Genomic DNA, 16,825 nt, shown 5'->3' with positions numbered 1-16,825 from the left:
TATACGAAATGCAAACTAAAATATGCATGAAATACAGTACAACCATACATATAATACATATACTCCTGTATTGCAAAGTAAGCTACATTAAGAGGCTGAAAAAATGTATTAAATGTATAATAGTACTCATGATATGAAAAGGTAAGTTACCTAACCATTGTCATGGTAGCAGTTTCAGGTAGATTCAGAAAAGAGATGCTCTTCAAGTGCATCTTTGAAGCTTTTAATGATTTCTGGATTTTTGATGTCTGTATGCAGGTGGTCCCAGGTAGCAAGTCCCAATCTAGACAAGGCTGTCCCACCTACATTTTTAAATTAAGGGAGTAGTAGAGAGAGAACTTTGTCCTCTGCACTTCTGGGTACATAAGGGTTGTCTTGTAAAGGTAGTTTCACTTTTAAAGTTTGACTGTGACCATGTTTTAACACCTTGTAAATGTGACTCCATGGAAGAAAAGTGTCCCTATTTGACATTGAAACCCATTTGTAATTTGTTAGCAAATTACAATGGTGTATCTTTAAGTCTGCCAAGATAACAAATCTGCAGATCTTATTCTCAGCGGTCTGTATTCTGTGAGTATTGTGGGCTGAATGCATAATGAGAAATGGAAGACTTTATTCAAACCTGGGTATTAAAATATTTTTAGCAATGGCTCTGTGAGCAGCAGATAAAAGGAGGTGATTGATTTTGTAATATAGCTTCATTTGACTGGGTTGCCCTTTTTCAGAACAGGCCCAGGGAGAAAAGCTCCAAAGTATTGCAAAATGTTTTAAGAATAATGCTTTTACTGTCTTTAAAGATAATGCAAAAAAAAAAAAAAAAAAAACAAATGCAGTTTAAGTAATTGTACCAACTTAGACATAATATGAAAACATTGGTTAAGAATAAATACAAATTATATGATGATGATATAATAGAGAAATTGTTGCCAGTTTATAGAGAAATTAAAGGTAAGTTGCTCTAATACAAACAAGAATTGCAGTAAAAAGTGAGAAAAAAAGCAGGGTTTAGTTGCATCATTATGAGAAGGTTTCTGGCTCTGTAAAGCACCCCTAATTTTTTATGAGTTTTTCTTATGCAATTTTGTATATGCAGGTTGAATTTAAGATTAGCATCCAATATCATCTCTAATAATTTGCTGTGAGAAGTGACTTCAATGGTTACATTATTAAGAGAGAGGACTTTTATTTTTTTTATTTTTATTTATTTAATATTTGCTTACTGGAAAATTCTGACTGAGATGGAGCCCATTTTCAGAGGATGACTGGGAAGAAATGCTTCATATGCATGTGTTTGGAATATGGGAGGAAATCTGGGCACCAGGAGGAAACCCACACAAATGCAGAGAGGACATGAAGACTCTACACAGAAGGCACCACAGCTGAGAATCAAACCAGAGATCCTCTTGCTGTGAGGTGACAACACTAATCATTGCAACACTGTGCCACCCACTTTAAATTTTGTTTTATCATGGGACAGGGATTTGAGGAAAAAAGTAGAAGTTTGATTTTTTTTTTTTAGGGTTGACCATGAGTTATGAGTTACAAAACCATGTTTCAGTTGCTGTTAAAGCTTCCTGAGTAATTTTTTAGAGGTGTGCCATGTTATCAGATGTGCAAATGAGCATGGAGTCATCTGCATATTTTGTTAACTCTTTTCAGTGACATTAGGCATTCTGTTCCCATTAAGATTTGTTAAGAGAATAGGAGGAATAGTGAGTAATTTCTTGGTAAAGGTTTTCTTGGGGTTAATTAGTAGTTTGTTAGCAGTGAGCCATGTGCATAACTGGGTGAAATAGTCCTGCAACTTGGTTTGCAGGTCACGCTGGTTAGTACTAGATTGCAGGATCAGCATATAATCTGCATGCATTATTAATTTAAAATTTGATAATTCTAGGGTGGGATCATTAACAGAGAGAGAGAGAAGAAAAGAGGACCTAGTACAGCCACTTGTGATATACCTGTATTAAGTTTACCAGCAATGAAGGATGAGACATTGCTATAGTCTTGGAAGTTTCTGTGTTTTAGATAGCTGCAAAACCAACAAATAGTGTTATCTCCAAAGTTGATTCTTTTGGGTTTGTTGAGAAGAAAGAAATGGATGACCATTTCAAAAGCCCTCGCCATGTTAACAATGGTACCTGCAGTAACAAGTTCATCATTCAGGTTAAAAAAATGTATTAATGGCCACTATCACAGCAGTAAAGGTACTAAAGGTATTATCAAAGCCATGCTGTGCATCACATAATACACTATAGCTGTTAATGTGCTTAATTAGTTGCTTGTATAAAACATTTTCAACTATTTTGCTAATACAGCACAGGGTAGAAATAGGTGTAGAATTCTAGAATCCTTCAGCCCTTTAGGAGAAGTGACTTTAAATGGGGATCATAACTGAGTGCTTGAATGATAGTGGGATAGTGCCTGAGGTGAGAGAGAGAGGTTAAAGATATGAGTAAGGGGGATAGCAATTTTTTTTCAGCTACAAGCCTTAAGAAGGTGGGATGAAGATTGCTAGAGTTAGATCCAGAATTGTTGAACTTGAGAGGTAAGGATATAGTCTATTTTACTGAAACTTTGGAGAAGTGAAAGGATGTTGTGTAAGAGGTTAGATGATATAGATAAGGGGTGGAGGTTCTTGCTCTTTGTTGGTGAGGAGCAAATTGTTAAAAAACCTTTATTTATGTCAGTTATGGTGGACTGCAAAAAGAGGGCATGATCATTTGCAAAGTAAAATGATTTAAAGTTATTGGTTAATTTTTGGTAGCTGAGTTATTTAATGTCCCTGTTAAGCATTTTCTTTCTTTCCAAAACTGCTTTACACTAGTTTGCTTCATGTTTTCCTATAAGGTACAGGGATTTTGCAGTATTTATTGTGAATCTTGTTTTTTTCCTTAAGCTCAGAAGAATTTGGTGTAGCTCTGTATTATTGGGGGTCCTTTTCCATTTCTTCCAGGCTGAATCTCTAGCTTTAATTTTTTTTTTAATATCCACAGAAAATTATGGGGCAACACTGTGATCTAAGCCTTTTTTTTATTAAAGGGGTAAAGTGTACCCTCAATTGTGATCAGTTTTGTATTAAAAAATTCTAAAGCAGAGGTGGATGAGGAGGGTTAAGACATGGCATAAAAGAAAGTCCAATCCACAGAAATGAACAAGGTGTTGAGATTTGGAAGTGTATTATTAGGAAAAGATATTCCTTCAATTATTTAAGAATTTTTTATATGTTCTGAATGACTGAATGTATTTACTGGGTGAGTGGTCACTCAAAGCACTGGGCAGTATTTCAGTGTAAAGGTACCTATTTTATATATTAGCTATTATTACGTCAAGTACGGAGCAAGATCCAGTTCTTGCATTGATTTGATTAGGAGCCTATATTATTTGATCCAGGCTAAATTGTTGAAACATTTTATTCAGAGGCAGAGATTCTTTTTGAATAACATTGATATTGAAATGACCAAGAATAACTGTCTTGTTATGTACAACTTTAGGGAATGTATGTTATAGAGATCCGTGCAAAATACAGAAAGAAGAGGGTGGGGGATATAAACTGCTACAATCGGTGTGAGTATGCCCACCTGTTATGATGTCTGAGAGTACCCACTTGGGACTCCTGTCATCTATAGCATGTGAATTAGTGCAATTCACAATTGTAATTGATTAGAACTGAAGCACCACCACCACATCTAGGGCCTGGTCTGTTATCATTTTATATATAGTAGTTGTCCTGTATAAAAGTGTGTGGTGGAGCAGCAATCATTCTTCAACAAGATTACTGATATAACAAGAATATGGAGATTTTCTGTTACTAGCTTTGCTTCAAGACTGGTTCCTTTATTATAAAGACCACATGCATTAAGACAATCAATGTTAAGGTCTCTGTTTCTGATATGATAGGTGTTGGGGTTCTCTAACTGAGGGATGGATTGACGTGTTCCCAGTTTTGACTGAATATCGACTGTATATATACGTTTTAGTTGGAAATTGTGGAGTTTTGAAAGAAGAGCCTTAATTTTGGGATGGGGATTGGTAACCTCTGTAGGGATATGGATTTAAAAAAATGTGTTTCCTAGTGATATAAATGAATTTATTCCTATTGTCATTTAGTAGATTGCATATTCTTATTTCCGAGTAGTGGATCTGAGTAGGGTTGGAGGGTCCCTGACGTATGAAAAATAAGCAAAGTATCTGTAATGAATAGACAGAAGGATAAAGTGACAGTATAAAACAGCATGACAACATGCTAAGGAAAGTATTGAGAGATTAAAAGTTGGCATCAGGACTCTGCCAGACAGTTGGGGTTATAAATTGTAAAGCAAGTGATGTAGTCTGGATAGGGGAATGTCAGAGGTGCAATAGATAACATTGTAGGGTACCTGGAGAGCGAGACAAGTGGCAAAATGGAGAGGAAAGACTGATAGGGGTCTATGACAATAAGTAGTGCAACAATGCCTTTTTCATCCTAATAAGAGTAGGTGGAAGGATGGGTAAAGGAAACACCCCAGGCTAAATTCAGTTCAGTCTGTGGATCGCTAGGGTTCGGCCAGGAGGTAACATGCTCCTTGACAAATAAGAAGACATGAAAAGTGCAAAACTCAGGTATACAGGGAGTGGTCTTTTGGTATTTAAAGCAAGTCTCAGTAACTATACAGAGATGGATACATTCCAAATGTAGCAGAGCCTTGTGACCCAGCAATTTATTATTTAGACACCTTACACTGAGGACAGTCTAATTAATGTGACCTGATTCTGGGGCTGACATATTAATTATGTTGGAATTTCCATCAACTGAACTTTGTGTAAAAGAGGCACTTGGACAGCAAAGGGTTAAGCCAGTATGCAAACGTTTTGAAATGAGAGGTGTATGACATCCTTAGTGAAGCAAGTTGGACTATTGAGCATCTCACCCTATGCTGACACCTACTGGATCCCCATGGAGTGACCACACATATGTGATCAGTTATCAAAACCAAGTGTCTTTTATTTGCACGTAGGCATCACTTGAAGTAAATGAAGGATTACATTCAAGACTTGTGTCTTAGCTGCATTTGTAACATGAAGTATAAGTAACCATAACTCCTTGCATGTCCTTCAAGATTTTACACCTCATGTTTTTCACTCCTGTATGTACAACTACCATATTGTATTTATATTTGTCAGAAGTTAGAGTCTTTAGAACCTTTGTAATGTCATAAATCCTGAGGAATTTACAGTGTTTGACATACTAGGATGTAATCACATCATCACCTATTTATGGGGAGGTGAAGCCTGTAATGGAGATGCGAGCTAGAGATTTGCACCAGGCAATTGACAATGCCCTAGGGTAAGATGGCGGTATCATTACCACTCTTCTTTGCTTTATGTAAATAATTTAGAAGAATGCCAAAAGAACTGATTTACTGTATGCAGTTGCTGGTATCTCCCTCACTAGCATGACAAGGGATTGTTGCACATTCATTTGCAAATATCATTTCCTGATGTGGGATAACTATTTATTCCAGCGTCTAGTGTCATTTATGTTGCAAATTCCCTAGAAAGTTTACCTGAATCCCTGAAAGTTATATGTTCCACGGATTAGTTTCAGATGATTTAAAAACAATCAAAAAAAGCTGGGCTCCCTACTGAAATGTTGACCCTTGAACTGTATGACAAGGTGAAAAAAAAGATTGAAAACTAGGGAGAAGTGCAAATTTCAAACATTGATCTATTCTTCTAAACGTCTTTTTGCAGGGGTCTTGTCTCCCTGCATCCCCTGATGTACAGAGCAAGCACCCCGCACTCCATGAGCTTATATATACCAACTCTAAAATCACCACAACTCAGGGAATATTCCAGTATATGGGCATCTCAGACTTAATATATGTAAGCCCGTTTTATGGTCATTCATTCTCGGTGTTTCAGGATTCATTCCAGTGGACATTTCAAATGGTTGCCAAAACACTTTATAGCAAAGCAGTGCAGTTATACCTAAATAAGTCCTTTACCTAAACATAAAAAAACCAATAATTCAAATATAAAGCAAAAACATATGGCACCATTATTATTTGGTAACCACAGAATCAATAGATAGTGTTTTCTTAGTATGTAGACCTTTGCGTCCATCAGCCCAAAAACAGAGGGCCAGTCCCCCTCTGTATTTGATAAACTCAGAGTGATTGCCATGGCCATATATGCACAGTCCTTAGGAGTTACTATTATCACAGGAAACTCTTTGCTATGCTAAAGGGAATCATAGCTCAAGAATAGGATCATAGGATCACTGGTTACAAGGCACCTGATCAATGCAGCTACTTCCACCATGGCAATACCCACCCTTAGGCCTAGCCTCTCTTTTCAAGGATGGCCAGGCCAGTCATACCAGGGGTTAGTTTATGAATATCCATCCAGTTGGCCACCTCCTTTTTAAAGTCAGACAGTGTATCACACTGCTAATCTTTCAGAGGGAGCCTATTCCAGAGGATTAGGCACATAGTGTCAAATGTATCCCTCCTATTTGCGTTATTTGTTGGGGATTATTTAGATCTCTGGCCCTAGTTTTAACTGGACTGTTGGATTTATTGAGGTATAAGAAGTCGTGGACTATCAGATACCTTACAGCCCTGTAAGCAATGAGCAGATCACCCTTATGTAGTCTACATGAAACTGAGCACAGGGATAAAGCCTTGAGTCTTTCTTAATAGTTCAGATCTTTTAAGCCTTAATATGCTTAATAAGCTATGTCCTAAAGGAGGTGTTGTATTCAAAGATGAGTCTAATCAGTATTATATTAAAGGAGGTGAGAACTTCTTTTAACCTGGAGGAAATATATTTTATTATGAGCTGTGCAGGATAAAAGGATTTCCTAACCACTGCAGCAAAGTGATGGACAAACTTGAGAGAGCTGTCTATCCAAGGTTCTAGGTCTCTCACAATCTTTTTGTTTTGAATTGATGGGTTAGCTATGCTATATGTTGCACTTAGGAGGTGCTTACCAAATTCTACAATGTTGCCCTTCTTGGCATTGAGTTGGAGCCAATTTTTAGCAAACAAGCTATTGATGAGGGTTAGCTGGTGGTGCAATAGCTGTACGTCAGAGGGAGACTCAGTGATGACTTTTGACTTATAATCATCTGAAAACTTTGTTCACCAGAGATCTTTGTTTGGTAAGTGAAAATCTGGGAAGTATATAGAGAACACGAGAGGTTTTAGCACAGATCCTTGATGGACTCCAGTAGTCACTTTCATGTTCTCAGAGGACACTATGTGAGTCCTGTCCATAATCCAGTTATCTATCCACCTAACCACATATGGCTCAATTTAGAGCTCCTTCAATTTGTTTATTATATTTGCATGTGGTACGGTATGAAATGCTTTGGTGAGGTCAAGGTATGCTGTGTAGACAGCTTGTCCATGGTCTACAGCCTGAATAACCTACTCAAAGAAGTTCACAAGATTCAACAGACAGGATCTACCCTTAAAGCCAAACTGGCAGGGGCTGAGTCTGCTAAGATATTTGATATCATTCTTAATTATATGACTTTGCATATGGGACTCATCAGGCTGATAGGTCTGTAATTCCTGGGGTCAGTGAAGGAGCCACCCTTATGAAATGGCATCACAACAGCTATGCATTACTTCTGTGGGACAAAGCCAATTGCTAGGCTCAAGTTGAAGAAGTTCAGGAGTGGCCCCACCAATGCCTACTTAGTGCTATTATTTGGGCAACCCAGCATGTTGTCAGGCCCTGTGGGTACTCTTCATTTTGCAGAGTAGCTTTGGGACTATTTCCTCATGATTATTGGTGACTTAGTCCATATAAGCAGGCTTGGAATCTCTAGAGTGAAGCTGGCACTAAATTTATGTACCAGTAGGTTGGCACTATCCACTACTGGAATACAGAAGGTTGTAATATTATGAATATGCTTGTAGCAATGTTAGGTATGATTTCATATTTTTCTGAAATAACCGAAGAAGGATTTGTAGTTGCGTTGAGCTTTGGTAACTACCCTGAGTTTGTGGAATACATTTGTCTTTCTTATGTCCTTTTCTAGCTTTTTGTCTAGCTGTTTGATGATCTCCTTAATGTGTAGGTTGTTGTGGTATATAGTCTAAGAGTTTCTTCCTGTTATTACATAGTTTATTAACATTTGAAGATCGCCACTTTGTTTTGCTTTTAACCTTACTCCCCATTTGCTTGAATGTTGTCGGGCCTGCTGATCTAATTAATTTGTCCAGGTGTGAGTAAATCTTGTTTGTATAGCTCTTTTCATCACCATTATGAGTAATCCTGTTATACTCAAATTTAGAGACTTCAACATAGGTTCATAGGTTCATAGGTTCATAGGTTGGTACTATGCTATCAACCCTAGGGCCTATACAAACCTAGCCATAACAATTCCCTGGCTATTTCTTCCCACATTATTTACTTTCCTGGACCCCTGTCTAGCAGGGCGACTGACATCATCCCTGGGGTGAATTTCCTTTCTCCCATCCAATCGTCAAGGTTCCTCTTGAAGAGGTCCAAAGAGGCACTCTGCTTGACATGTATGGGCAATCTATTCCAGAGTCTAGGGAGTCTCTGGGTCAGGAACCTATCCCTCCAGCATGTTTTGTTTATTGTGATGACAAGGTTTAGATCCCTGGAGCGTGTAGCTCTGAGGGATTGGGATTTCTTTAAGTGTAGCATGTCCAACAGCTCTGGGTTTGACATGGCCTTGTATGTTAAGCAGAGATCGCCTCTGAGTAGACGATATGCGACAGAGTATAGCTGGAGTATTTTAAGGCAGTCAGCATAAGGCATCTGCTTTAGGCCTGTGATTCTTTTAGTGAGGTATTTCTGAGGCCTTTCCAGTTGTTGCAGATGTCTTGAGAGGTACATACCAAATGGGGCATTGTATTCTATAATGGGTCTAATGAGGGATGAGTACAGTGGGATAATGACCTCTTTTTTTCTGGATGAAAAGCCCTTCGTGATGAGGTGTGCCACATAGAAGGATTTCCTGACTGTTGTGGCGATGTGGTTATCGAATGTGAGACCACTGTCCACCTGTGTCCCTAAGTCTCTTATCACACTTTCTGTGTTTAGTGTACTGCCACCTATATGGTAATTCATGGATACATGTTTTTTCCCAAAGGGGATAACAATACATTTCTTGGCATTGAGCTTGAGCCCATGGCTCTGGCACCAAGCATCTGTTTCTGTAAGGCCCTTTTGTAGAGTATCCACATCATTTGGGGATTCAATAATGGCTCCCAGTTTGCAGTCATCTGAAAACTTTGTTAGCCAGAGTCCCTTAGTGTTGACCTGTACTTCAGAGAAGTAGATGCCAAACAAGAGCGACCCCAGGACTGAACCCTGAGGTACTCCACTTGTCACTTGTCTGGAGCTAGATTTGGAGTCGGCTACTTTTACAGTGTGGGTTCTATCAGTAAGCCATTTAGCAACCCATTGGGTGACATAGGGATTAATGCCCAACTTAGTAAGTTTATCTATGATTCCAGAGTGGGGAATGGTGTCAAAGGCCTTGGCAAGGTCTAGATAGGCTGTGTGGACCACCTTACCCTTGTCCATGGCTCTGGAGATTGATTCAAAGAAGTCAATCAGGTTCAGGAGACAGGATCGGCCCTTCACAAACCCAAACTGGGTGGGGTCCAGTGTTTGAAGGTTGCCAATGTCTTTGTTTATAAGTTCCATGATAATACGCCCCATGGCCTTGCAGATAAGGCTTGTCAGACTGATGGGATGGTAGTTTCTGGGATCCAAGGTGGATCCCCCCTTGTGGATTGGGATAACTGTAGCTCTGCGCCATTCAGTAGGCATGAAACCTGAGGTGAGGCTATGATTAAACATGACACTTAGGTGAGGTGCCAGTTCATATTGTAGTTCATGTAGTACACAGCCCGGGATGTCATCTGGTCCCATGGATGCTGTATTCTTGGCTTTAGAGAGTGAGTGCATTTTGTACCTGTGTGGCCATTATTACTGGAATTTGGCAATCTTCCGGTATTGAGATGGGCCATTTAGGGGGTGAGAGGGGGTGAAGTTGGCACTGAATCGATCTGCCAGGATATTGGCAATATCCTTCGGATCAGTATATTTAATGCCATTCTGTTTTAGCTCAGAGCAGATCTGAGCATTGCCATTTAGATTCTTGACATAGTTATAGAATGCTTTGTGGTTGTCTTTGGAATCTTTGGCAATTTTATTTTCGTAACTAGCTTTGGAGGATTTTATAAGGCATCTCAGTTTCTTACTGAGGCTAGTAAGGGAGTTTTTTGCATCCTGGGATTTTCTTCTTTTCTGCAAATGTTTCTTCCTTTTGTTGTAAAGTTTGTTTATGGCAGGGGACCACCAGATTGGCTTCCTTTTTTGGATGAGAGCATTTTGGTTCTATTTGGGATGGCACGATTCATGCATGAGTGGATGTGCTCGTACAGTGCCTTAGTGTAGGATTCAGCAGTTGAACTTTCAGTTCCCGTCTGCATGGGTGTCATGAAGTTTGTCACTTCTGACTTGAGTAGCATGAAGTTGGCTTTGGAGAAGTTTTTTATGGTGGTTTCTTTACTGGGGGATGGGGTGGGATGTGGATGTTAAGGGTGATTAGCTTATGGTCAGACCTGACTAATGAGGGGGTGACCATAGGTATGGAGCATTGATTTCCCATGTTGGTAATGACCAGGTCTAGGATATTAGAGCCCCTGGTGGGACTATGGATTAGTTGATCCAGGGCGTTGGAATTTATGAATTCCAAGAACCGTTGCACAAAGGTGTTGGGACATGAGTAGTTTTCCCAGTTAATGGCAGGGTAGTTAAAATCACCCAGTATTAGGGTGTTTGGTTCTATCTTAATATTTTTCAGTATGTTTAGAAAGGTGTATTGAGAATCTTGGGGTATGGTGGGGGATCTGTAGCAAGCTACAATTTGGATTGCAGTCTTACCTAGTGTTAGTTGCACTTGGAGAATGTCAGACACATTGTGTTGGCCAACTAGCCTGGTGGTGTGAATATCCTTGGTGAATATTGACACTCCTCCATCTTTAGTGTTTCGGTCCTGATTTGGTGGCCGAAAAGTGTGGTAAGAGTTGCAGCCTGGTATTGCAGGGGTGCTCTCTGGAGCCTTGAACCAGGTCTCAGTTACTGCACAGATATCGATGTTCTCCATTTTTAGGAGTGCCTTGAGAGAGTGCATTTTGAGGTTTAGACTTCTAGCATTGAGTAGCATTACCTTCAGATTTTGCATGCTTGTACCTGTTATGGTGGTGGTTTTGTCCTTTGAATTTGCCTAAAAAAGGCACTATAGGGGTGGCAAGAGCCTTAGCCAGTAACCTGAATCCCAGGGGCGACAGGTGCAGACCATCTCTGGCAAAGCATCGTGGTCTGTCAATCATGTCATCCCAGGCAGACAGATACTGGATCCCCTTTGAATGACACCATAAGCTTAGCCAATTGTTGAAGTCAATCATTTTATCCTTATATTGTGGTATAATTCTGGGTGAAGGCAGGGTGCTACTCAGGGCTAGGGTCATACCTGCCTGGGCCACATGATCCGAGAGCTCTTCCATGTCTCTTTTCATGTAGTCCAGGGAGGTACATCTCAAGTCATTCACTCCAACATGGACAATGACAGAGTCATATTTGTACTTGTTGTGGAGTGACTTGAGTGCATGCGTTATGTGGTGGATCCTGGCACCCGACAGGCAGCTGACTGTAATTTTCTCCTTATTCAACCTGGTGAGAGGGACATCAGTGTGCCGGACTATAGCGTCACCTATGACTAAAGTGTTAGGTACATTGTCTTGCCTTAGGGGCTGTTGCTGGGTGGCACACTGGTGTTGTGAACTATGTGACACATTGTTTGTGACTGGTGTTTGTTTGCATTTCAGCTTCAGAGATCTTTGTTGCTTGGGCAGGTTACAGTTAAGGGCCTCTGCATATGTGGATTTAGTGTTGCTATATGTGGGTGTTGGTGGTGCGGGTTTAGAAGGGCTATGTGTTGCTTGAGGTGTAGTGTGGGTGTTAACCTTCTCCTCTTGACTGTTTAGCACAATCTTGGGAAGAGAGAGCTTTGCTTCCATTTTGGCTATGTAAGTGCATCTCTCACAGGTTGTAGTGTTGGGTGGTAGGAGGAGAGGGTTGTCTGTGTACATGAGGCAATTGCTGCATTGCCCCAGTATGCCCAGATTCACCAGGTGGACAGGAGAAATCACCGGAAGCTGACACTTGGACATGCCTGGTTTGGGGCTTTTTTTTTCTTTGTAAAGTATAGGAGCTGTTTCCTTAGCAAGGTACTTTGCAATTATAGGCTGTTTAGTGCCTACTATTAATTTCTCCTTGTTAACAAGGAGAGTTCAGTGTCTGTATGAGTTTAAGGCTTCCTAGTGCTTTCCAGCAGGTATTAGAGAAAGTGCTAGTCACAGGGATGCTTAAAGGTAAGTTTGAAAAGAATGCACTCTGCAGTGTGCACTAGAGAAGTTAGATGTGAAAGTAGGTAACTTGAGTTTTACCTGTTTAAAAAGTTAAGGTTTAGTGGAGAGTTACTATTTTTAAAACAGCAAGATGGATTGAAAGGGGTGGTCACTTTTGTATTTTGGTACTATTAAATACTGTAGGATGGCCAATAAATTTAAATAATTGAAGGGGTGGGATTTCAAAAATGATGATTTTGTGATTACTCACATAAGCCAGTGAAAGTAGAGAGAAATGAGATATATGGTCAGATTAACATAAGAGGCGGGCAACTAGAAAGACAGTGTAGCAGAGTCTGGATGAGCCTTTCTGGTAAAGCTCTGAAATGTTTTAGTTTACTCCTTAAATAGAAATTTTAGTTCCTAGCTCCACCCCCTCTGTTAACAAGTGATTAACCTTAAGTGACCTCTTCTGTCTTATGAATGAGTCCTTAATTAATCAGTTCTTATTTCTGCCTGACTCAGAACAGAGAGAGCTGTGGTCCCTTTTGAAGTTTTAATATGCTGTTAAAACAGAATGCAAGCAAAACACAAGGTAAAGAAAACAAACTACAGTATTCAAAATATAGAAAGGCAATACAGTAATACAAAAAATAAAAGCAAACTAACCTTTCCTTCACAGCAAAGTGTAGCAGAGTCTGGATGAGCCTAGGATCACAGGAGATTTTTATGTTTAATGTCCATTCATTCTATGGTATTTGTAATGATTTGGAAGTTATGATGGAGAAGGTTACTAGTTTGTAGTGCTACTTGAATTGTGAGTGGGATGTCTTGAGAATGGTACATACAGATGCTAAGTTTGTATGACCAGATCAAGTCTATTCTGTTCTCTAGTGGGTTCAGTAACAATCTGGCCAAAGAAGCTCTTTGAGCAGATCCTATGTTGATGGTTTAGGGTCCCAGATAATCGTTGTGTGGTTAAAATAACCTAAGTAACATTGTTCTTACTTATGGGAAATTCATCAGGAGTATTTAGGAATATTTTGTGATTTTCTGGAGACATAGAAGTGCTTCTGTAGCACACTATGATTTGCTAGCTGATCTTATTTAGCATAATTTGAATCTCAGTAAGCTCTGCTTGAGGATCTCTGAGTATATGTTTTGATATAATCTGTTGTCTAGTAAATACGGATATGCCACCACAGTTTCTATCTGGTTTAAGTGAGCGGTAAGCACAAAACCCATGCATTGAGGAAGTTTTCTCAGGGCACTTACACCAGGTTTATGTAACAGTAGATACATACAGTGGATATAAAAAGTGCACACGCCCCTGTTAAAATGCCAGGTTTTTGTGATATAAAAAATGAGACCACAATAGATAATTTAAAAATGTTTACCACATTTAATGTGACCTATAACCTGTACAATTCAATTGACAAACAAACAAATTTGTTAGAAGGAAAAATATAAAAAATAAAAAAGTACAATAAGCTGGTTGCATAAGTGTGCACACCCTTAAACTAATACTTTGTTGAAGCACCTTTTGATTTAATTACAGCATTCAGTCTTCTTGGGTACACACCTGCCATCAATTAAAGATACTCTGATTAACCCCAAATAAAGTTCAGCTGTTCTAGTAGGATATTCCTGACATTTACTCGGTTGCCTGCTACAGCAAAGGCCATGGTTCACATACAAAGCGTCAAAGGGATCTCATTTTTGAATGGTATCAGTCAGGAGAAGGGTAAAAAAAAATTTCCACAGCATTGGATATACCATGGAACACAGTGAAGACAGTCATCAAAAACTGGAGAAAATATGGGACAACAGTGGCGTTGCAAAGAAATGGATGTTCCTCCAAAATTGATGAAAAGACAAGACAACAACTGGTCAGTGAGGCTGCCAAGAGACCTAGAGCAACACTGAAGGAGCTGCAGGAATTTCTGGCAACTTCTGGTTGTGTACTATATGTGAAAACAATCTCCTGTATTCTCTATATGTCAGGGCTATGGGGTAGGGTTTCAAAACAGAAGCCTTTTCTTACACAAAAAAAAAAAATCCAGGCATGGCTAAACTTTACAAAACAATACATCAAGTCTCCCAAAAGCATGTGGGAAAATGTGTTATGGTCTGATGATACCAAGGTTGAACTTTTTGACCACAATTCCAAAAAGTATGTTTGGCACAAAAACAACACTTTGCATCACCAAAAAAACACCATCCCCACGGTGAAGCATAGTAGTGGCAGTATCATATTTTGGGGTTGCTTTTTTTCAGCTGGAACTGGGGCTTTAGTCAAGGTGGAGGGAATTATGAACAGTTCCAAATAACAGTTACTTTTGGCCCCAAACCTTCAGGCATCTGCTAGAAAGCTGAAGATGAAGAGGAATTTCACCTTTCAGCATGACAATGACCCCGAGCATACATCCAAATCAACAAAGGAATGGTTTTACCAGAAGAAAATTAAAGTTTTGGAATGGCCCAGCCAGAGCCAAGACCTAAATCCAATAGAAAATCTGTGGAGTGACCTGAAGAGGGCTGTGCACAAGAGATGCCTTCACAATCTGAGAGATTTGGAGCACTTTTGCAAGGAAGAGTGGGCAAATATTGCCAAGTCAAGATGTGCCATGGTGATAGACTCCTACCCAAGAAGACTGAATGCTGTAATTAAATCAAAAGGTGCTTTAACAAAGTATTAGTATAAGGGCTTAGACATTTATGCAATCAGCTTATTGTAAGTTTTTTATTTTTTATATTTTTCCCCTAACAGATTTGTTTGTTTTTCAATTGAATTGTGCAGGTTATAGGTCACATTAAATGTGGTAAATGTTTTGAAATGATTTATTGTCATCTCATTTTTTTATATCAGACAAACCTGGCATTTTAACAGGGGTTTGTAAACTTTTTATATTCGCTATAGGTGTTATCTAAATAAAGAAGACCCAAAATGCCTGGAGGTTTGTTGTTTAGACTTTTAGCATTAAGTAGGGGCACCCTGATATGGTCCGATGGTTGATTTATTTTGGAAGTTGGGTTAGAATATCAGTGCGCTGGACCATGGAAAAAAGGAACAATGGGGGCAGCAAAAGCTTTAGCCAGTATGCAGGAGCCTTGAATGAGAAGTACAAACTGTTCTTGGTGAAGCAAGAATAGTTGTCAAGCATCACATCACCTGCTGACACATACCAGATACACCTAGAGTGACACCAGGTGTTTAACCAATTGTTAAGGCCCGTCATCTTTTCTTTATACCACATTATATTTGTACAGATGCGAAGAATCCATTCAATATTAAGAGTTTTCCTGTATGTGGAGAGCACTGTTTTCTATCTCTCCATATCCCTCAGGGTTTTACACATCAGGTTCTTTACTGCAACATGGGACACAACCATGTCATACTCATATTTGTCTGGTTTAAGCTTCCTATGGGCCCTTGTAACATCAGCAATCTTGGCCCCTGAAAGATAACTATCACCCTACTTTTGTCCTTCCTCAAGAGTGTGGGAGTTGTGTGCCTAATTATGGTGTCCCCAACCACAAGTACATTTCTATTTCTGTTTGAAGATTACTTAGGTCCAATTGGATGTGATATTTCTTTGTGACTCTCAGTTGTTTTGACACTAATCGATGTTGCAGTGCTTAGTTTATGATGAGCCTTGCAACTACTAGTCTGTTGCAATTGGACAAGGATGTTTTATGTGCTTCAGCATAAGATAGTTTAGCGTTGTGTTGTGTATATGTGTGGAGTGGAGTGGAGTGGAGTGTAGATGAGTTATGCCCACACACTGTTTTTTTGTGAGTGCGGTCTTGCATATCTAACAAGCAGACAGTGATGACTTAAGTAAAAGATGATTTATGAGCATTAGGTATGCCTTACATTATGAAGCTAGCAAGTGAGTGTAGACTAGCTGGTCGACCTTCCTTTTCTGGCCGAGTGTACAAGGTGTATGATAAAAGAGTAATTGAATATAATAATGTTTCAGCTCCTAGATTAAAATATTAGTTAAAAAATAATAGATGTGATTTAATATAGGTCTGAGAACTAAGTTAGTAATATGCAAGCAATAGTCTAGTCTAGTCTACCCTAGCTTAGCTATAAGGTTAGTTTGATGGCTGTTAAGGGTGGATAAGCAAATATAATAGTGTTTCGGCTCCTAGTTCAGGTATTGATTTGAGGCAAAATAATTACTATAAATAAAAATGAAGTTTAAGCACAAAAAAGAGATGGGCAGTAAATCATTTGATCTAGACTGGCTATGAAATCGGCATAGATATGTAACTAAGTACCTCTGTTTTACAGACAAAAAAGGCAATAAACATAAAATACAGTAAGTCAGATGGAAAGGAAAAACATGGTTCATAATTACTTAGATGTAGAGCTAAGTTAAGAGTAAAATGCCTACAAGTCATTGCAGCAGATCCCAAGTGATAAAAAATGAAC

This window comes from Protopterus annectens, chromosome 6.part0 (assembly GCF_019279795.1).
Source record: "Protopterus annectens isolate FY-2018-M chromosome 6.part0, PAN1.0, whole genome shotgun sequence".
Taxonomy (NCBI): Eukaryota; Metazoa; Chordata; order Ceratodontiformes; family Protopteridae; genus Protopterus; species Protopterus annectens.
The sequence above is the reverse complement of the archived record's forward strand: the minus strand, read 5'-3'. Positions refer to the sequence as shown.